The sequence below is a fragment of the Ascaphus truei genome (assembly GCF_040206685.1).
Source record: "Ascaphus truei isolate aAscTru1 chromosome 13 unlocalized genomic scaffold, aAscTru1.hap1 SUPER_13_unloc_2, whole genome shotgun sequence".
Classification (NCBI taxonomy): Eukaryota; Metazoa; Chordata; class Amphibia; order Anura; family Ascaphidae; genus Ascaphus; species Ascaphus truei.
The window spans coordinates 494317-516032 of record NW_027453846.1 but is presented as its reverse complement, the minus strand read 5'-3'; positions in this window follow the sequence as shown (position 1 = coordinate 516032).

Here is a 21716-nt window from a genome sequence, read left to right as displayed (position 1 = left end):
AAGGTCTAGGAGCTCTGAAAATGAACGTGCGCGTCTTTCACTCTTCCCGAGGGACTTAGAAGAATTTTGTGATATTTTTTATTAAAATGGTGTATAAGGGTTTATATATAAATATATTTTATGCACTGTATATGAGCTGGCGATTTCTAAGTCTGTGGTTCCGAGAGGGGGTAACCAGGCTCACTAATAAAGGTCAAGCCACTTGCCTGCCAGAATGCCCTGCTTCAGCACAGACCAGAAAGGCATTGTGATAAGCGTATCCCCGGTATAGTCAGGGGTTAATGGGAGTCGTCCCCGTCCCCCCAGTATACGGCCAGAACCATGGACCCGGTACTTGTGGTTCGGACTGTCTCCAACCAGCCATAATGTTGTGAGAGTGAAATTATGTCTAAGTCCAGCTTTGGTACATTAGAAGCAACTCTGAAACTTAACCTAAGCGTTTTTCGAAGCTACTTTTTGGCTAACTTCTTATAGGAAGGTCTAGGAGCTCTGAAAATGAACGTGCGCGTCTTTCACTCTTCCCGAGGGACTTAGAAGAATTTTGTGATATTTTTTATTAAAATGGTGTATAAGGGTTTATATATAAATATATTTTATGCACTGTATATGAGCTGGCGATTTCTAAGTCTGTGGTTCCGAGAGGGGGTAACCAGGCTCACTAATAAAGGTCAAGCCACTTGCCTGCCAGAATGCCCTGCTTCAGCACAGACCAGAAAGGCATTGTGATAAGCGTATCCCCGGTATAGTCAGGGGTTAATGGGAGTCGTCCCCGTCCCCCCAGTATACGGCCAGAACCATGGACCCGGTACTTGTGGTTCGGACTGTCTCCAACCAGCCATAATGTTGTGAGAGTGAAATTATGTCTAAGTCCAGCTTTGGTACATTAGAAGCAACTCTGAAACTTAACCTAAGCGTTTTTCGAAGCTACTTTTTGGCTAACTTCTTATAGGAAGGTCTAAGAGCTCTGAAAATGAACGTGCGCGTCTTTCACTCTTCCCGAGGGACTTAGAAGAATTTTGTGATATTTTTTATTAAAATGGTGTATAAGGGTTTATATATAAATATATTTTATGCACTGTATATGAGCTGGCGATTTCTAAGTCTGTGGTTCCGAGAGGGGGTAACCAGGCTCACTAATAAAGGTCAAGCCACTTGCCTGCCAGAATGCCCTGCTTCAGCACAGACCAGAAAGGCATTGTGATAAGCGTATCCCCGGTATAGTCAGGGGTTAATGGGAGTCGTCCCCGTCCCCCCAGTATACGGCCAGAACCATGGACCCGGTACTTGTGGTTCGGACTGTCTCCAACCAGCCATAATGTTGTGAGAGTGAAATTATGTCTAAGTCCAGCTTTGGTACATTAGAAGCAACTCTGAAACTTAACCTAAGCGTTTTTCGAAGCTACTTTTTGGCTAACTTCTTATAGGAAGGTCTAGGAGCTCTGAAAATGAACGTGCGCGTCTTTCACTCTTCCCGAGGGACTTAGAAGAATTTTGTGATATTTTTTATTAAAATGGTGTATAAGGGTTTATATATAAATATATTTTATGCACTGTATATGAGCTGGCGATTTCTAAGTCTGTGGTTCCGAGAGGGGGTAACCAGGCTCACTAATAAAGGTCAAGCCACTTGCCTGCCAGAATGCCCTGCTTCAGCACAGACCAGAAAGGCATTGTGATAAGCGTATCCCCGGTATAGTCAGGGGTTAATGGGAGTCGTCCCCGTCCCCCCAGTATACGGCCAGAACCATGGACCCGGTACTTGTGGTTCGGACTGTCTCCAACCAGCCATAATGTTGTGAGAGTGAAATTATGTCTAAGTCCAGCTTTGGTACATTAGAAGCAACTCTGAAACTTAACCTAAGCGTTTTTCGAAGCTACTTTTTGGCTAACTTCTTATAGGAAGGTCTAGGAGCTCTGAAAATGAACGTGCGCGTCTTTCACTCTTCCCGAGGGACTTAGAAGAATTTTGTGATATTTTTTATTAAAATGGTGTATAAGGGTTTATATATAAATATATTTTATGCACTGTATATGAGCTGGCGATTTCTAAGTCTGTGGTTCCGAGAGGGGGTAACCAGGCTCACTAATAAAGGTCAAGCCACTTGCCTGCCAGAATGCCCTGCTTCAGCACAGACCAGAAAGGCATTGTGATAAGCGTATCCCCGGTATAGTCAGGGGTTAATGGGAGTCGTCCCCGTCCCCCCAGTATACGGCCAGAACCATGGACCCGGTACTTGTGGTTCGGACTGTCTCCAACCAGCCATAATGTTGTGAGAGTGAAATTATGTCTAAGTCCAGCTTTGGTACATTAGAAGCAACTCTGAAACTTAACCTAAGCGTTTTTCGAAGCTACTTTTTGGCTAACTTCTTATAGGAAGGTCTAGGAGCTCTGAAAATGAACGTGCGCGTCTTTCACTCTTCCCGAGGGACTTAGAAGAATTTTGTGATATTTTTTATTAAAATGGTGTATAAGGGTTTATATATAAATATATTTTATGCACTGTATATGAGCTGGCGATTTCTAAGTCTGTGGTTCCGAGAGGGGGTAACCAGGCTCACTAATAAAGGTCAAGCCACTTGCCTGCCAGAATGCCCTGCTTCAGCACAGACCAGAAAGGCATTGTGATAAGCGTATCCCCGGTATAGTCAGGGGTTAATGGGAGTCGTCCCCGTCCCCCCAGTATACGGCCAGAACCATGGACCCGGTACTTGTGGTTCGGACTGTCTCCAACCAGCCATAATGTTGTGAGAGTGAAATTATGTCTAAGTCCAGCTTTGGTACATTAGAAGCAACTCTGAAACTTAACCTAAGCGTTTTTCGAAGCTACTTTTTGGCTAACTTCTTATAGGAAGGTCTAGGAGCTCTGAAAATGAACGTGCGCGTCTTTCACTCTTCCCGAGGGACTTAGAAGAATTTTGTGATATTTTTTATAAAAATGGTGTATAAGGGTATATATATAAATATATTTTATGCACTGTATATGAGCTGGCGATTTCTAAGTCTGTGGTTCCGAGAGGGGGTAACCAGGCTCACTAATAAAGGTCAAGCCACTTGCCTGCCAGAATGCCCTGCTTCAGCACAGACCAGAAAGGCATTGTGATAAGCGTATCCCCGGTATAGTCAGGGGTTAATGGGAGTCGTCCCCGTCCCCCCAGTATACGGCCAGAACCATGGACCCGGTACTTGTGGTTCGGACTGTCTCCAACCAGCCATAATGTTGTGAGAGTGAAATTATGTCTAAGTCCAGCTTTGGTACATTAGAAGCAACTCTGAAACTTAACCTAAGCGTTTTTCGAAGCTACTTTTTGGCTAACTTCTTATAGGAAGGTCTAGGAGCTCTGAAAATGAACGTGCGCGTCTTTCACTCTTCCCGAGGGACTTAGAAGAATTTTGTGATATTTTTTATTAAAATGGTGTATAAGGGTTTATATATAAATATATTTTATGCACTGTATATGAGCTGGCGATTTCTAAGTCTGTGGTTCCGAGAGGGGGTAACCAGGCTCACTAATAAAGGTCAAGCCACTTGCCTGCCAGAATGCCCTGCTTCAGCACAGACCAGAAAGGCATTGTGATAAGCGTATCCCCGGTATAGTCAGGGGTTAATGGGAGTCGTCCCCGTCCCCCCAGTATACGGCCAGAACCATGGACCCGGTACTTGTGGTTCGGACTGTCTCCAACCAGCCATAATGTTGTGAGAGTGAAATTATGTCTAAGTCCAGCTTTGGTACATTAGAAGCAACTCTGAAACTTAACCTAAGCGTTTTTCGAAGCTACTTTTTGGCTAACTTCTTATAGGAAGGTCTAGGAGCTCTGAAAATGAACGTGCGCGTCTTTCACTCTTCCCGAGGGACTTAGAAGAATTTTGTGATATTTTTTATAAAAATGGTGTATAAGGGTATATATATAAATATATTTTATGCACTGTATATGAGCTGGCGATTTCTAAGTCTGTGGTTCCGAGAGGGGGTAACCAGGCTCACTAATAAAGGTCAAGCCACTTGGCTGCCAGAATTCCCTCCTTCAGCACAGACCAGAAAGGCATTGTGATAAGCGTATCCCCGGTATAGTCAGGGGTTAATGGGAGTCGTCCCCGTCCCCCCAGTATACGGCCAGAACCATGGACCCGGTACTTGTGGTTCGGACTGTCTCCAACCAGCCATAATGTTGTGAGAGTGAAATTATGTCTAAGTCCAGCTTTGGTACATTAGAAGCAACTCTGAAACTTAACCTAAGCGTTTTTCGAAGCTACTTTTTGGCTAACTTCTTATAGGAAGGTCTAGGAGCTCTGAAAATGAATGTGCGCGTCTTTCACTCTTCCCGAGGGACTTAGAAGAATTTTGTGATATTTTTTATTAAAATGGTGTATAAGGGTTTATATATAAATATATTTTATGCACTGTATATGAGCTGGCGATTTCTAAGTCTGTGGTTCCGAGAGGGGGTAACCAGGCTCACTAATAAAGGTCAAGCCACTTGCCTGCCAGAATGCCCTGCTTCAGCACAGACCAGAAAGGCATTGTGATAAGCGTATCCCCGGTATAGTCAGGGGTTAATGGGAGTCGTCCCCGTCCCCCCAGTATACGGCCAGAACCATGGACCCGGTACTTGTGGTTCGGACTGTCTCCAACCAGCCATAATGTTGTGAGAGTGAAATTATGTCTAAGTCCAGCTTTGGTACATTAGAAGCAACTCTGAAACTTAACCTAAGCGTTTTTCGAAGCTACTTTTTGGCTAACTTCTTATAGGAAGGTCTAAGAGCTCTGAAAATGAACGTGCTCGTCTTTCACTCTTCCCGAGGGACTTAGAAGAATTTTGTGATATTTTTTATTAAAATGGTGTATAAGGGTTTATATATAAATATATTTTATGCACTGTATATGAGCTGGCGATTTCTAAGTCTGTGGTTCCGAGAGGGGGTAACCAGGCTCACTAATAAAGGTCAAGCCACTTGCCTGCCAGAATGCCCTGCTTCAGCACAGACCAGAAAGGCATTGTGATAAGCGTATCCCCGGTATAGTCAGGGGTTAATGGGAGTCGTCCCCGTCCCCCCAGTATACGGCCAGAACCATGGACCCGGTACTTGTGGTTCGGACTGTCTCCAACCAGCCATAATGTTGTGAGAGTGAAATTATGTCTAAGTCCAGCTTTGGTACATTAGAAGCAACTCTGAAACTTAACCTAAGCGTTTTTCGAAGCTACTTTTTGGCTAACTTCTTATAGGAAGGTCTAGGAGCTCTGAAAATGAACGTGCGCGTCTTTCACTCTTCCCGAGGGACTTAGAAGAATTTTGTGATATTTTTTATAAAAATGGTGTATAAGGGTATATATATAAATATATTTTATGCACTGTATATGAGCTGGCGATTTCTAAGTCTGTGGTTCCGAGAGGGGGTAACCAGGCTCACTAATAAAGGTCAAGCAACTTGGCTGCCAGAATTCCCTCCTTCAGCACAGACCAGAAAGGCATTGTGATAAGCGTATCCCCGGTATAGTCAGGGGTTAATGGGAGTCGTCCCCGTCCCCCCAGTATACGGCCAGAACCATGGACCCGGTACTTGTTGTTCGGACTGTCTCCAACCAGCCATAATGTTGTGAGAGTGAAATTATGTCTAAGTCCAGCTTTGGTACATTAGAAGCAACTCTGAAACTTAACCTAAGCGTTTTTCGAAGCTACTTTTTGGCTAACTTCTTATAGGAAGGTCTAAGAGCTCTGAAAATGAACGTGCTCGTCTTTCACTCTTCCCGAGGGACTTAGAAGAATTTTGTGATATTTTTTATTAAAATGGTGTATAAGGGTTTATATATAAATATATTTTATGCACTGTATATGAGCTGGCGATTTCTAAGTCTGTGGTTCCGAGAGGGGGTAACCAGTCTCACTAATAAAGGTCAAGCCACTTGCCTGCCAGAATGCCCTGCTTCAGCACAGACCAGAAAGGCATTGTGATAAGCGAATCCCCGGTATAGTCAGGGGTTAATGGGAGTCGTCCCCGTCCCCCCAGTATACGGCCAGAACCATGGACCCGGTACTTGTGGTTCGGACTGTCTCCAACCAGCCATAATGTTGTGAGAGTGAAATTATGTCTAAGTCCAGCTTTGGTACATTAGAAGCAACTCTGAAACTTAACCTAAGCGTTTTTCGAAGCTACTTTTTGGCTAACTTCTTATAGGAAGGTCTAAGAGCTCTGAAAATGAACGTGCGCGTCTTTCACTCTTCCCGAGGGACTTAGAAGAATTTTGTGATATTTTTTATTAAAATGGTGTATAAGGGTTTATATATAAATATATTTTATGCACTGTATATGAGCTGGCGATTTCTAAGTCTGTGGTTCCGAGAGGGGGTAACCAGGCTCACTAATAAAGGTCAAGCCACTTGCCTGCCAGAATGCCCTGCTTCAGCACAGACCAAAAAGGCATTGTGATAAGCGTATCCCCGGTATAGTCAGGGGTTAATGGGAGTCGTCCCCGTCCCCCCAGTATACGGCCAGAACCATGGACCCGGTACTTGTGGTTCGGACTGTCTCCAACCAGCCATAATGTTGTGAGAGTGAAATTATGTCTAAGTCCAGCTTTGGTACATTAGAAGCAACTCTGAAACTTAACCTAAGCGTTTTTCGAAGCTACTTTTTGGCTAACTTCTTATAGGAAGGTCTAGGAGCTCTGAAAATGAACGTGCGCGTCTTTCACTCTTCCCGAGGGACTTAGAAGAATTTTGTGATATTTTTTATTAAAATGGTGTATAAGGGTTTATATATAAATATATTTTATGCACTGTATATGAGCTGGCGATTTCTAAGTCTGTGGTTCCGAGAGGGGGTAACCAGGCTCACTAATAAAGGTCAAGCCACTTGCCTGCCAGAATGCCCTGCTTCAGCACAGACCAGAAAGGCATTGTGATAAGCGTATCCCCGGTATAGTCAGGGGTTAATGGGAGTCGTCCCCGTCCCCCCAGTATACGGCCAGAACCATGGACCCGGTACTTGTGGTTCGGACTGTCTCCAACCAGCCATAATGTTGTGAGAGTGAAATTATGTCTAAGTCCAGCTTTGGTACATTAGAAGCAACTCTGAAACTTAACCTAAGCGTTTTTCGAAGCTACTTTTTGGCTAACTTCTTATAGGAAGGTCTAGGAGCTCTGAAAATGAACGTGCGCGTCTTTCACTCTTCCAGAGGGACTTAGAAGAATTTTGTGATATTTTTTATTAAAATGGTGTATAAGGGTTTATATATAAATATATTTTATGCACTGTATATGAGCTGGCGATTTCTAAGTCTGTGGTTCCGAGAGGGGGTAACCAGGCTCACTAATAAAGGTCAAGCCACTTGCCTGCCAGAATGCCCTGCTTCAGCACAGACCAGAAAGGCATTGTGATAAGCGTATCCCCGGTATAGTCAGGGGTTAATGGGAGTCGTCCCCGTCCCCCCAGTATACGGCCAGAACCATGGACCCGGTACTTGTGGTTCGGACTGTCTCCAACCAGCCATAATGTTGTGAGAGTGAAATTATGTCTAAGTCCAGCTTTGGTACATTAGAAGCAACTCTGAAACTTAACCTAAGCGTTTTTCGAAGCTACTTTTTGGCTAACTTCTTATAGGAAGGTCTAGGAGCTCTGAAAATGAACGTGCGCGTCTTTCACTCTTCCCGAGGGACTTAGAAGAATTTTGTGATATTTTTTATAAAAATGGTGTATAAGGGTATATATATAAATATATTTTATGCACTGTATATGAGCTGGCGATTTCTAAGTCTGTGGTTCCGAGAGGGGGTAACCAGGCTCACTAATAAAGGTCAAGCAACTTGGCTGCCAGAATTCCCTCCTTCAGCACAGACCAGAAAGGCATTGTGATAAGCGTATCCCCGGTATAGTCAGGGGTTAATGGGAGTCGTCCCCGTCCCCCCAGTATACGGCCAGAACCATGGACCCGGTACTTGTTGTTCGGACTGTCTCCAACCAGCCATAATGTTGTGAGAGTGAAATTATGTCTAAGTCCAGCTTTGGTACATTAGAAGCAACTCTGAAACTTAACCTAAGCGTTTTTCGAAGCTACTTTTTGGCTAACTTCTTATAGGAAGGTCTAAGAGCTCTGAAAATGAACGTGCTCGTCTTTCACTCTTCCCGAGGGACTTAGAAGAATTTTGTGATATTTTTTATTAAAATGGTGTATAAGGGTTTATATATAAATATATTTTATGCACTGTATATGAGCTGGCGATTTCTAAGTCTGTGGTTCCGAGAGGGGGTAACCAGTCTCACTAATAAAGGTCAAGCCACTTGCCTGCCAGAATGCCCTGCTTCAGCACAGACCAGAAAGGCATTGTGATAAGCGAATCCCCGGTATAGTCAGGGGTTAATGGGAGTCGTCCCCGTCCCCCCAGTATACGGCCAGAACCATGGACCCGGTACTTGTGGTTCGGACTGTCTCCAACCAGCCATAATGTTGTGAGAGTGAAATTATGTCTAAGTCCAGCTTTGGTACATTAGAAGCAACTCTGAAACTTAACCTAAGCGTTTTTCGAAGCTACTTTTTGGCTAACTTCTTATAGGAAGGTCTAAGAGCTCTGAAAATGAACGTGCGCGTCTTTCACTCTTCCCGAGGGACTTAGAAGAATTTTGTGATATTTTTTATTAAAATGGTGTATAAGGGTTTATATATAAATATATTTTATGCACTGTATATGAGCTGGCGATTTCTAAGTCTGTGGTTCCGAGAGGGGGTAACCAGGCTCACTAATAAAGGTCAAGCCACTTGCCTGCCAGAATGCCCTGCTTCAGCACAGACCAAAAAGGCATTGTGATAAGCGTATCCCCGGTATAGTCAGGGGTTAATGGGAGTCGTCCCCGTCCCCCCAGTATACGGCCAGAACCATGGACCCGGTACTTGTGGTTCGGACTGTCTCCAACCAGCCATAATGTTGTGAGAGTGAAATTATGTCTAAGTCCAGCTTTGGTACATTAGAAGCAACTCTGAAACTTAACCTAAGCGTTTTTCGAAGCTACTTTTTGGCTAACTTCTTATAGGAAGGTCTAGGAGCTCTGAAAATGAACGTGCGCGTCTTTCACTCTTCCCGAGGGACTTAGAAGAATTTTGTGATATTTTTTATTAAAATGGTGTATAAGGGTTTATATATAAATATATTTTATGCACTGTATATGAGCTGGCGATTTCTAAGTCTGTGGTTCCGAGAGGGGGTAACCAGGCTCACTAATAAAGGTCAAGCCACTTGCCTGCCAGAATGCCCTGCTTCAGCACAGACCAGAAAGGCATTGTGATAAGCGTATCCCCGGTATAGTCAGGGGTTAATGGGAGTCGTCCCCGTCCCCCCAGTATACGGCCAGAACCATGGACCCGGTACTTGTGGTTCGGACTGTCTCCAACCAGCCATAATGTTGTGAGAGTGAAATTATGTCTAAGTCCAGCTTTGGTACATTAGAAGCAACTCTGAAACTTAACCTAAGCGTTTTTCGAAGCTACTTTTTGGCTAACTTCTTATAGGAAGGTCTAGGAGCTCTGAAAATGAACGTGCGCGTCTTTCACTCTTCCCGAGGGACTTAGAAGAATTTTGTGATATTTTTTATAAAAATGGTGTATAAGGGTATATATATAAATATATTTTATGCACTGTATATGAGCTGGCGATTTCTAAGTCTGTGGTTCCGAGAGGGGGTAACCAGGCTCACTAATAAAGGTCAAGCAACTTGGCTGCCAGAATTCCCTCCTTCAGCACAGACCAGAAAGGCATTGTGATAAGCGTATCCCCGGTATAGTCAGGGGTTAATGGGAGTCGTCCCCGTCCCCCCAGTATACGGCCAGAACCATGGACCCGGTACTTGTTGTTCGGACTGTCTCCAACCAGCCATAATGTTGTGAGAGTGAAATTATGTCTAAGTCCAGCTTTGGTACATTAGAAGCAACTCTGAAACTTAACCTAAGCGTTTTTCGAAGCTACTTTTTGGCTAACTTCTTATAGGAAGGTCTAAGAGCTCTGAAAATGAACGTGCTCGTCTTTCACTCTTCCCGAGGGACTTAGAAGAATTTTGTGATATTTTTTATTAAAATGGTGTATAAGGGTTTATATATAAATATATTTTATGCACTGTATATGAGCTGGCGATTTCTAAGTCTGTGGTTCCGAGAGGGGGTAACCAGTCTCACTAATAAAGGTCAAGCCACTTGCCTGCCAGAATGCCCTGCTTCAGCACAGACCAGAAAGGCATTGTGATAAGCGAATCCCCGGTATAGTCAGGGGTTAATGGGAGTCGTCCCCGTCCCCCCAGTATACGGCCAGAACCATGGACCCGGTACTTGTGGTTCGGACTGTCTCCAACCAGCCATAATGTTGTGAGAGTGAAATTATGTCTAAGTCCAGCTTTGGTACATTAGAAGCAACTCTGAAACTTAACCTAAGCGTTTTTCGAAGCTACTTTTTGGCTAACTTCTTATAGGAAGGTCTAAGAGCTCTGAAAATGAACGTGCGCGTCTTTCACTCTTCCCGAGGGACTTAGAAGAATTTTGTGATATTTTTTATTAAAATGGTGTATAAGGGTTTATATATAAATATATTTTATGCACTGTATATGAGCTGGCGATTTCTAAGTCTGTGGTTCCGAGAGGGGGTAACCAGGCTCACTAATAAAGGTCAAGCCACTTGCCTGCCAGAATGCCCTGCTTCAGCACAGACCAAAAAGGCATTGTGATAAGCGTATCCCCGGTATAGTCAGGGGTTAATGGGAGTCGTCCCCGTCCCCCCAGTATACGGCCAGAACCATGGACCCGGTACTTGTGGTTCGGACTGTCTCCAACCAGCCATAATGTTGTGAGAGTGAAATTATGTCTAAGTCCAGCTTTGGTACATTAGAAGCAACTCTGAAACTTAACCTAAGCGTTTTTCGAAGCTACTTTTTGGCTAACTTCTTATAGGAAGGTCTAGGAGCTCTGAAAATGAACGTGCGCGTCTTTCACTCTTCCCGAGGGACTTAGAAGAATTTTGTGATATTTTTTATTAAAATGGTGTATAAGGGTTTATATATAAATATATTTTATGCACTGTATATGAGCTGGCGATTTCTAAGTCTGTGGTTCCGAGAGGGGGTAACCAGGCTCACTAATAAAGGTCAAGCCACTTGCCTGCCAGAATGCCCTGCTTCAGCACAGACCAGAAAGGCATTGTGATAAGCGTATCCCCGGTATAGTCAGGGGTTAATGGGAGTCGTCCCCGTCCCCCCAGTATACGGCCAGAACCATGGACCCGGTACTTGTGGTTCGGACTGTCTCCAACCAGCCATAATGTTGTGAGAGTGAAATTATGTCTAAGTCCAGCTTTGGTACATTAGAAGCAACTCTGAAACTTAACCTAAGCGTTTTTCGAAGCTACTTTTTGGCTAACTTCTTATAGGAAGGTCTAGGAGCTCTGAAAATGAACGTGCGCGTCTTTCACTCTTCCCGAGGGACTTAGAAGAATTTTGTGATATTTTTTATAAAAATGGTGTATAAGGGTATATATATAAATATATTTTATGCACTGTATATGAGCTGGCGATTTCTAAGTCTGTGGTTCCGAGAGGGGGTAACCAGGCTCACTAATAAAGGTCAAGCAACTTGGCTGCCAGAATTCCCTCCTTCAGCACAGACCAGAAAGGCATTGTGATAAGCGTATCCCCGGTATAGTCAGGGGTTAATGGGAGTCGTCCCCGTCCCCCCAGTATACGGCCAGAACCATGGACCCGGTACTTGTGGTTCGGACTGTCTCCAACCAGCCATAATGTTGTGAGAGTGAAATTATGTCTAAGTCCAGCTTTGGTACATTAGAAGCAACTCTGAAACTTAACCTAAGCGTTTTTCGAAGCTACTTTTTGGCTAACTTCTTATAGGAAGGTCTAAGAGCTCTGAAAATGAACGTGCGCGTCTTTCACTCTTCCCGAGGGACTTAGAAGAATTTTGTGATATTTTTTATTAAAATGGTGTATAAGGGTTTATATATAAATATATTTTATGCACTGTATATGAGCTGGCGATTTCTAAGTCTGTGGTTCCGAGAGGGGGTAACCAGGCTCACTAATAAAGGTCAAGCCACTTGCCTGCCAGAATGCCCTGCTTCAGCACAGACCAAAAAGGCATTGTGATAAGCGTATCCCCGGTATAGTCAGGGGTTAATGGGAGTCGTCCCCGTCCCCCCAGTATACGGCCAGAACCATGGACCCGGTACTTGTGGTTCGGACTGTCTCCAACCAGCCATAATGTTGTGAGAGTGAAATTATGTCTAAGTCCAGCTTTGGTACATTAGAAGCAACTCTGAAACTTAACCTAAGCGTTTTTCGAAGCTACTTTTTGGCTAACTTCTTATAGGAAGGTCTAGGAGCTCTGAAAATGAACGTGCGCGTCTTTCACTCTTCCCGAGGGACTTAGAAGAATTTTGTGATATTTTTTATTAAAATGGTGTATAAGGGTTTATATATAAATATATTTTATGCACTGTATATGAGCTGGCGATTTCTAAGTCTGTGGTTCCGAGAGGGGGTAACCAGGCTCACTAATAAAGGTCAAGCCACTTGCCTGCCAGAATGCCCTGCTTCAGCACAGACCAGAAAGGCATTGTGATAAGCGTATCCCCGGTATAGTCAGGGGTTAATGGGAGTCGTCCCCGTCCCCCCAGTATACGGCCAGAACCATGGACCCGGTACTTGTGGTTCGGACTGTCTCCAACCAGCCATAATGTTGTGAGAGTGAAATTATGTCTAAGTCCAGCTTTGGTACATTAGAAGCAACTCTGAAACTTAACCTAAGCGTTTTTCGAAGCTACTTTTTGGCTAACTTCTTATAGGAAGGTCTAGGAGCTCTGAAAATGAACGTGCGCGTCTTTCACTCTTCCAGAGGGACTTAGAAGAATTTTGTGATATTTTTTATTAAAATGGTGTATAAGGGTTTATATATAAATATATTTTATGCACTGTATATGAGCTGGCGATTTCTAAGTCTGTGGTTCCGAGAGGGGGTAACCAGGCTCACTAATAAAGGTCAAGCCACTTGCCTGCCAGACTGCCCTGCTTCAGCACAGACCAGAAAGGCATTGTGATAAGCGTATCCCCGGTATAGTCAGGGGTTAATGGGAGTCGTCCCCGTCCCCCCAGTATACGGCCAGAACCATGGACCCGGTACTTGTGGTTCGGACCAGCCATAATGTTGTGAGAGTGAAATTATGTCTAAGTCCAGCTTTGGTACATTAGAAGCAACTCTGAAACTTAACCTAAGCGTTTTTCGAAGCTACTTTTTGGCTAACTTCTTATAGGAAGGTCTAGGAGCTCTGAAAATGAACGTGCGCGTCTTTCACTCTTCCCGAGGGACTTAGAAGAATTTTGTGATATTTTTTATAAAAATGGTGTATAAGGGTATATATATAAATATATTTTATGCACTGTATATGAGCTGGCGATTTCTAAGTCTGTGGTTCCGAGAGGGGGTAACCAGGCTCACTAATAAAGGTCAAGCAACTTGGCTGCCAGAATTCCCTCCTTCAGCACAGACCAGAAAGGCATTGTGATAAGCGTATCCCCGGTATAGTCAGGGGTTAATGGGAGTCGTCCCCGTCCCCCCAGTATACGGCCAGAACCATGGACCCGGTACTTGTGGTTCGGACTGTCTCCAACCAGCCATAATGTTGTGAGAGTGAAATTATGTCTAAGTCCAGCTTTGGTACATTAGAAGCAACTCTGAAACTTAACCTAAGCGTTTTTCGAAGCTACTTTTTGGCTAACTTCTTATAGGAAGGTCTAAGAGCTCTGAAAATGAACGTGCTCGTCTTTCACTCTTCCCGAGGGACTTAGAAGAATTTTGTGATATTTTTTATTAAAATGGTGTATAAGGGTTTATATATAAATATATTTTATGCACTGTATATGAGCTGGCGATTTCTAAGTCTGTGGTTCCGAGAGGGGGTAACCAGGCTCACTAATAAAGGTCAAGCCACTTGCCTGCCAGAATGCCCTGCTTCAGCACAGACCAGAAAGGCATTGTGATAAGCGTATCCCCGGTATAGTCAGGGGTTAATGGGAGTCGTCCCCGTCCCCCCAGTATACGGCCAGAACCATGGACCCGGTACTTGTGGTTCGGACTGTCTCCAACCAGCCATAATGTTGTGAGAGTGAAATTATGTCTAAGTCCAGCTTTGGTACATTAGAAGCAACTCTGAAACTTAACCTAAGCGTTTTTCGAAGCTACTTTTTGGCTAACTTCTTATAGGAAGGTCTAAGAGCTCTGAAAATGAACGTGCGCGTCTTTCACTCTTCCCGAGGGACTTAGAAGAATTTTGTGATATTTTTTATTAAAATGGTGTATAAGGGTTTATATATAAATATATTTTATGCACTGTATATGAGCTGGCGATTTCTAAGTCTGTGGTTCCGAGAGGGGGTAACCAGGCTCACTAATAAAGGTCAAGCCACTTGCCTGCCAGAATGCCCTGCTTCAGCACAGACCAGAAAGGCATTGTGATAAGCGTATCCCCGGTATAGACAGGGGTTAATGGGAGTCGTCCCCGTCCCCCCAGTATACGGCCAGAACCATGGACCCGGTACTTGTGGTTCGGACTGTCTCCAACCAGCCATAATGTTGTGAGAGTGAAATTATGTCTAAGTCCAGCTTTGGTACATTAGAAGCAACTCTGAAACTTAACCTAAGCGTTTTTCGAAGCTACTTTTTGGCTAACTTCTTATAGGAAGGTCTAAGAGCTCTGAAAATGAACGTGCTCGTCTTTCACTCTTCCCGAGGGACTTAGAAGAATTTTGTGATATTTTTTATTAAAATGGTGTATAAGGGTTTATATATAAATATATTTTATGCACTGTATATGAGCTGGCGATTTCTAAGTCTGTGGTTCCGAGAGGGGGTAACCAGTCTCACTAATAAAGGTCAAGCCACTTGCCTGCCAGAATGCCCTGCTTCAGCACAGACCAGAAAGGCATTGTGATAAGCGTATCCCCGGTATAGTCAGGGGTTAATGGGAGTCGTCCCCATCCCCCCAGTATACGGCCAGAACCATGGACCCGGTACTTGTGGTTCGGACTGTCTCCAACCAGCCATAATGTTGTGAGAGTGAAATTATGTCTAAGTCCAGCTTTGGTACATTAGAAGCAACTCTGAAACTTAACCTAAGCGTTTTTCGAAGCTACTTTTTGGCTAACTTCTTATAGGAAGGTCTAAGAGCTCTGAAAATGAACGTGCGCGTCTTTCACTCTTCCCGAGGGACTTAGAAGAATTTTGTGATATTTTTTATTAAAATGGTGTATAAGGGTTTATATATAAATATATTTTATGCACTGTATATGAGCTGGCGATTTCTAAGTCTGTGGTTCCGAGAGGGGGTAACCAGGCTCACTAATAAAGGTCAAGCCACTTGCCTGCCAGAATGCCCTGCTTCAGCACAGACCAGAAAGGCATTGTGATAAGCGTATCCCCGGTATAGACAGGGGTTAATGGGAGTCGTCCCCGTCCCCCCAGTATACGGCCAGAACCATGGACCCGGTACTTGTGGTTCGGACTGTCTCCAACCAGCCATAATGTTGTGAGAGTGAAATTATGTCTAAGTCCAGCTTTGGTACATTAGAAGCAACTCTGAAACTTAACCTAAGCGTTTTTCGAAGCTACTTTTTGGCTAACTTCTTATAGGAAGGTCTAAGAGCTCTGAAAATGAACGTGCTCGTCTTTCACTCTTCCCGAGGGACTTAGAAGAATTTTGTGATATTTTTTATTAAAATGGTGTATAAGGGTTTATATATAAATATATTTTATGCACTGTATATGAGCTGGCGATTTCTAAGTCTGTGGTTCCGAGAGGGGGTAACCAGTCTCACTAATAAAGGTCAAGCCACTTGCCTGCCAGAATGCCCTGCTTCAGCACAGACCAGAAAGGCATTGTGATAAGCGTATCCCCGGTATAGTCAGGGGTTAATGGGAGCCGTCCCCGTCCCCCCAGTATACGGCCAGAACCATGGACCCGGTACTTGTGGTTCGGACTGTCTCCAACCAGCCATAATGTTGTGAGAGTGAAATTATGTCTAAGTCCAGCTTTGGTACATTAGAAGCAACTCTGAAACTTAACCTAAGCGTTTTTCGAAGCTACTTTTTGGCTAACTTCTTATAGGAAGGTCTAAGAGCTCTGAAAATGAACGTGCGCGTCTTTCACTCTTCCCGAGGGACTTAGAAGAATTTTGTGATATTTTTTATTAAAATGGTGTATAAGGGTTTATATATAAATATATTTTATGCACTGTATATGAGCTGGCGATTTCTAAGTCTGTGGTTCCGAGAGGGGGTAACCAGGCTCACTAATAAAGGTCAAGCCACTTGCCTGCCAGAATGCCCTGCTTCAGCACAGACCAGAAAGGCATTGTGATAAGCGTATCCCCGGTATAGACAGGGGTTAATGGGAGTCGTCCCCGTCCCCCCAGTATACGGCCAGAACCATGGACCCGGTACTTGTGGTTCGGACTGTCTCCAACCAGCCATAATGTTGTGAGAGTGAAATTATGTCTAAGTCCAGCTTTGGTACATTAGAAGCAACTCTGAAACTTAACCTAAGCGTTTTTCGAAGCTACTTTTTGGCTAACTTCTTATAGGAAGGTCTAAGAGCTCTGAAAATGAACGTGCGCGTCTTTCACTCTTCCCGAGGGACTTAGAAGAATTTTGTGATATTTTTTATTAAAATGGTGTATAAGGGTTTATATATAAATATATTTTATGCACTGTATATGAGCTGGCGATTTCTAAGTCTGTGGTTCCGAAAGGGGGTAACCAGGCTCACTAATAAAGGTCAAGCCACTTGCCTGCCAGAATGCCCTGCTTCAGCACAGACCAAAAAGGCATTGTGATAAGCGTATCCCCGGTATAGTCAGGGGTTAATGGGAGTCGTCCCCGTCCCCCCAGTATACGGCCAGAACCATGGACCCGGTACTTGTGGTTCGGACTGTCTCCAACCAGCCATAATGTTGTGAGAGTGAAATTATGTCTAAGTCCAGCTTTGGTACATTAGAAGCAACTCTGAAACTTAACCTAAGCGTTTTTCGAAGCTACTTTTTGGCTAACTTCTTATAGGAAGGTCTAGGAGCTCTGAAAATGAACGTGCGCGTCTTTCACTCTTCCCGAGGGACTTAGAAGAATTTTGTGATATTTTTTATTAAAATGGTGTATAAGGGTTTATATATAAATATATTTTATGCACTGTATATGAGCTGGCGATTTCTAAGTCTGTGGTTCCGAGAGGGGGTAACCAGGCTCACTAATAAAGGTCAAGCCACTTGCCTGCCAGAATGCCCTGCTTCAGCACAGACCAGAAAGGCATTGTGATAAGCGTATCCCCGGTATAGTCAGGGGTTAATGGGAGTCGTCCCCGTCCCCCCAGTATACGGCCAGAACCATGGACCCGGTACTTGTGGTTCGGACTGTCTCCAACCAGCCATAATGTTGTGAGAGTGAAATTATGTCTAAGTCCAGCTTTGGTACATTAGAAGCAACTCTGAAACTTAACCTAAGCGTTTTTCGAAGCTACTTTTTGGCTAACTTCTTATAGGAAGGTCTAAGAGCTCTGAAAATGAACGTGCGCGTCTTTCACTCTTCCCGAGGGACTTAGAAGAATTTTGTGATATTTTTTATTAAAATGGTGTATAAGGGTTTATATATAAATATATTTTATGCACTGTATATGAGCTGGCGATTTCTAAGTCTGTGGTTCCGAGAGGGGGTAACCAGGCTCACTAATAAAGGTCAAGCCACTTGCCTGCCAGAATGCCCTGCTTCAGCACAGACCAGAAAGGCATTGTGATAAGCGTATCCCCGGTATAGACAGGGGTTAATGGGAGTCGTCCCCGTCCCCCCAGTATACGGCCAGAACCATGGACCCGGTACTTGTGGTTCGGACTGTCTCCAACCAGCCATAATGTTGTGAGAGTGAAATTATGTCTAAGTCCAGCTTTGGTACATTAGAAGCAACTCTGAAACTTAACCTAAGCGTTTTTCGAAGCTACTTTTTGGCTAACTTCTTATAGGAAGGTCTAAGAGCTCTGAAAATGAACGTGCTCGTCTTTCACTCTTCCCGAGGGACTTAGAAGAATTTTGTGATATTTTTTATTAAAATGGTGTATAAGGGTTTATATATAAATATATTTTATGCACTGTATATGAGCTGGCGATTTCTAAGTCTGTGGTTCCGAGAGGGGGTAACCAGTCTCACTAATAAAGGTCAAGCCACTTGCCTGCCAGAATGCCCTGCTTCAGCACAGACCAGAAAGGCATTGTGATAAGCGTATCCCCGGTATAGACAGGGGTTAATGGGAGTCGTCCCCGTCCCCCCAGTATACGGCCAGAACCATGGACCCGGTACTTGTGGTTCGGACTGTCTCCAACCAGCCATAATGTTGTGAGAGTGAAATTATGTCTAAGTCCAGCTTTGGTACATTAGAAGCAACTCTGAAACTTAACCTAAGCGTTTTTCGAAGCTACTTTTTGGCTAACTTCTTATAGGAAGGTCTAAGAGCTCTGAAAATGAACGTGCGCGTCTTTCACTCTTCCCGAGGGACTTAGAAGAATTTTGTGATATTTTTTATTAAAATGGTGTATAAGGGTTTATATATAAATATATTTTATGCACTGTATATGAGCTGGCGATTTCTAAGTCTGTGGTTCCGAGAGGGGGTAACCAGGCTCACTAATAAAGGTCAAGCCACTTGCCTGCCAGAATGCCCTGCTTCAGCACAGACCAGAAAGGCATTGTGATAAGCGTATCCCCGGTATAGACAGGGGTTAATGGGAGTCGTCCCCGTCCCCCCAGTATACGGCCAGAACCATGGACCCGGTACTTGTGGTTCGGACTGTCTCCAACCAGCCATAATGTTGTGAGAGTGAAATTATGTCTAAGTCCAGCTTTGGTACATTAGAAGCAACTCTGAAACTTAACCTAAGCGTTTTTCGAAGCTACTTTTTGGCTAACTTCTTATAGGAAGGTCTAAGAGCTCTGAAAATGAACGTGCTCGTCTTTCAATCTTCCCGAGGGACTTAGAAGAATTTTGTGATATTTTTTATTAAAATGGTGTATAAGGGTTTATATATAAATATATTTTATGCACTGTATATGAGCTGGCGATTTCTAAGTCTGTGGTTCCGAGAGGGGGTAACCAGTCTCACTAATAAAGGTCAAGCCACTTGCCTGCCAGAATGCCCTGCTTCAGCACAGACCAGAAAGGCATTGTGATAAGCGTATCCCCGGTATAGTCAGGGGTTAATGGGAGTCGTCCCCGTCCCCCCAGTATACGGCCAGAACCATGGACCCGGTACTTGTGGTTCGGACTGTCTCCAACCAGCCATAATGTTGTGAGAGTGAAATTATGTCTAAGTCCAGCTTTGGTACATTAGAAGCAACTCTGAAACTTAACCTAAGCGTTTTTCGAAGCTACTTTTTGGCTAACTTCTTATAGGAAGGTCTAAGAGCTCTGAAAATGAACGTGCGCGTCTTTCACTCTTCCCGAGGGACTTAGAAGAATTTTGTGATATTTTTTATTAAAATGGTGTATAAGGGTTTATATATAAATATATTTTATGCACTGTATATGAGCTGGCGATTTCTAAGTCTGTGGTTCCGAGAGGGGGTAACCAGGCTCACTAATAAAGGTCAAGCCACTTGCCTGCCAGAATGCCCTGCTTCAGCACAGACCAGAAAGGCATTGTGATAAGCGTATCCCCGGTATAGACAGGGGTTAATGGGAGTCGTCCCCGTCCCCCCAGTATACGGCCAGAACCATGGACCCGGTACTTGTGGTTCGGACTGTCTCCAACCAGCCATAATGTTGTGAGAGTGAAATTATGTCTAAGTCCAGCTTTGGTACATTAGAAGCAACTCTGAAACTTAACCTAAGCGTTTTTCGAAGCTACTTTTTGGCTAACTTCTTATAGGAAGGTCTAAGAGCTCTGAAAATGAACGTGCTCGTCTTTCACTCTTCCCGAGGGACTTAGAAGAATTTTGTGATATTTTTTATTAAAATGGTGTATAAGGGTTTATATATAAATATATTTTATGCACTGTATATGAGCTGGCGATTTCTAAGTCTGTGGTTCCGAGAGGGGGTAACCAGTCTCACTAATAAAGGTCAAGCCACTTGCCTGCCAGAATGCCCTGCTTCAGCACAGACCAGAAAGGCATTGTGATAAGCGTATCCCCGGTATAGTCAGGGGTTAATGGGAGCCGTCCCCGTCCCCCCAGTATACGGCCAGAACCATGGACCCGGTACTTGTGGTTCGGACTGTCTCCAACCAGCCATAATGTTGTGAGAGTGAAATTATGTCTAAGTCCAGCTTTGGTACATTAGAAGCAACTCTGAAACTTAACCTAAGCGTTTTTCGAAGCTACTTTTTGGCTAACTTCTTATAGGAAGGTCTAAGAGCTCTGAAAATGAACGTGCGCGTCTTTCACTCTTCCCGAGGGACTTAGAAGAATTTTGTGATATTTTTTATTAAAATGGTGTATAAGGGTTTATATATAAATATATTTTATGCACTGTATATGAGCTGGCGATTTCTAAGTCTGTGGTTCCGAGAGGGGGTAACCAGGCTCACTAATAAAGGTCAAGCCACTTGCCTGCCAGAATGCCCTGCTTCAGCACAGACCAGAAAGGCATTGTGATAAGCGTATCCCCGGTATAGACAGGGGTTAATGGGAGTCGTCCCCGTCCCCCCAGTATACGGCCAGAACCATGGACCCGGTACTTGTGGTTCGGACTGTCTCCAACCAGCCATAATGTTGTGAGAGTGAAATTATGTCTAAGTCCAGCTTTGGTACATTAGAAGCAACTCTGAAACTTAACCTAAGCGTTTTTCGAAGCTACTTTTTGGCTAACTTCTTATAGGAAGGTCTAAGAGCTCTGAAAATGAACGTGCTCGTCTTTCACTCTTCCCGAGGGACTTAGAAGAATTTTGTGATATTTTTTATTAAAATGGTGTATAAGGGTTTATATATAAATATATTTTATGCACTGTATATGAGCTGGCGATTTCTAAGTCTGTGGTTCCGAGAGGGGGTAACCAGTCTCACTAATAAAGGTCAAGCCACTTGCCTGCCAGAATGCCCTGCTTCAGCACAGACCAGAAAGGCATTGTGATAAGCGTATCCCCGGTATAGTCAGGGGTTAATGGGAGTCGTCCCCGTCCCCCCAGTATACGGCCAGAACCATGGACCCGGTACTTGTGGTTCGGACTGTCTCCAACCAGCCATAATGTTGTGAGAGTGAAATTATGTCTAAGTCCAGCTTTGGTACATTAGAAGCAACTCTGAAACTTAACCTAAGCGTTTTTCGAAGCTACTTTTTGGCTAACTTCTTATAGGAAGGTCTAAGAGCTCTGAAAATGAACGTGCGCGTCTTTCACTCTTCCCGAGGGACTTAGAAGAATTTTGTGATATTTTTTATTAAAATGGTGTATAAGGGTTTATATATAAATATATTTTATGCACTGTATATGAGCTGGCGATTTCTAAGTCTGTGGTTCCGAAAGGGGGTAACCAGGCTCACTAATAAAGGTCAAGCCACTTGCCTGCCAGAATGCCCTGCTTCAGCACAGACCAGAAAGGCATTGTGATAAGCGTATCCCCGGTATAGTCAGGGGTTAATGGGAGTCGTCCCCGTCCCCCCAGTATACGGCCAGAACCATGGACCCGGTACTTGTGGTTCGGACTGTC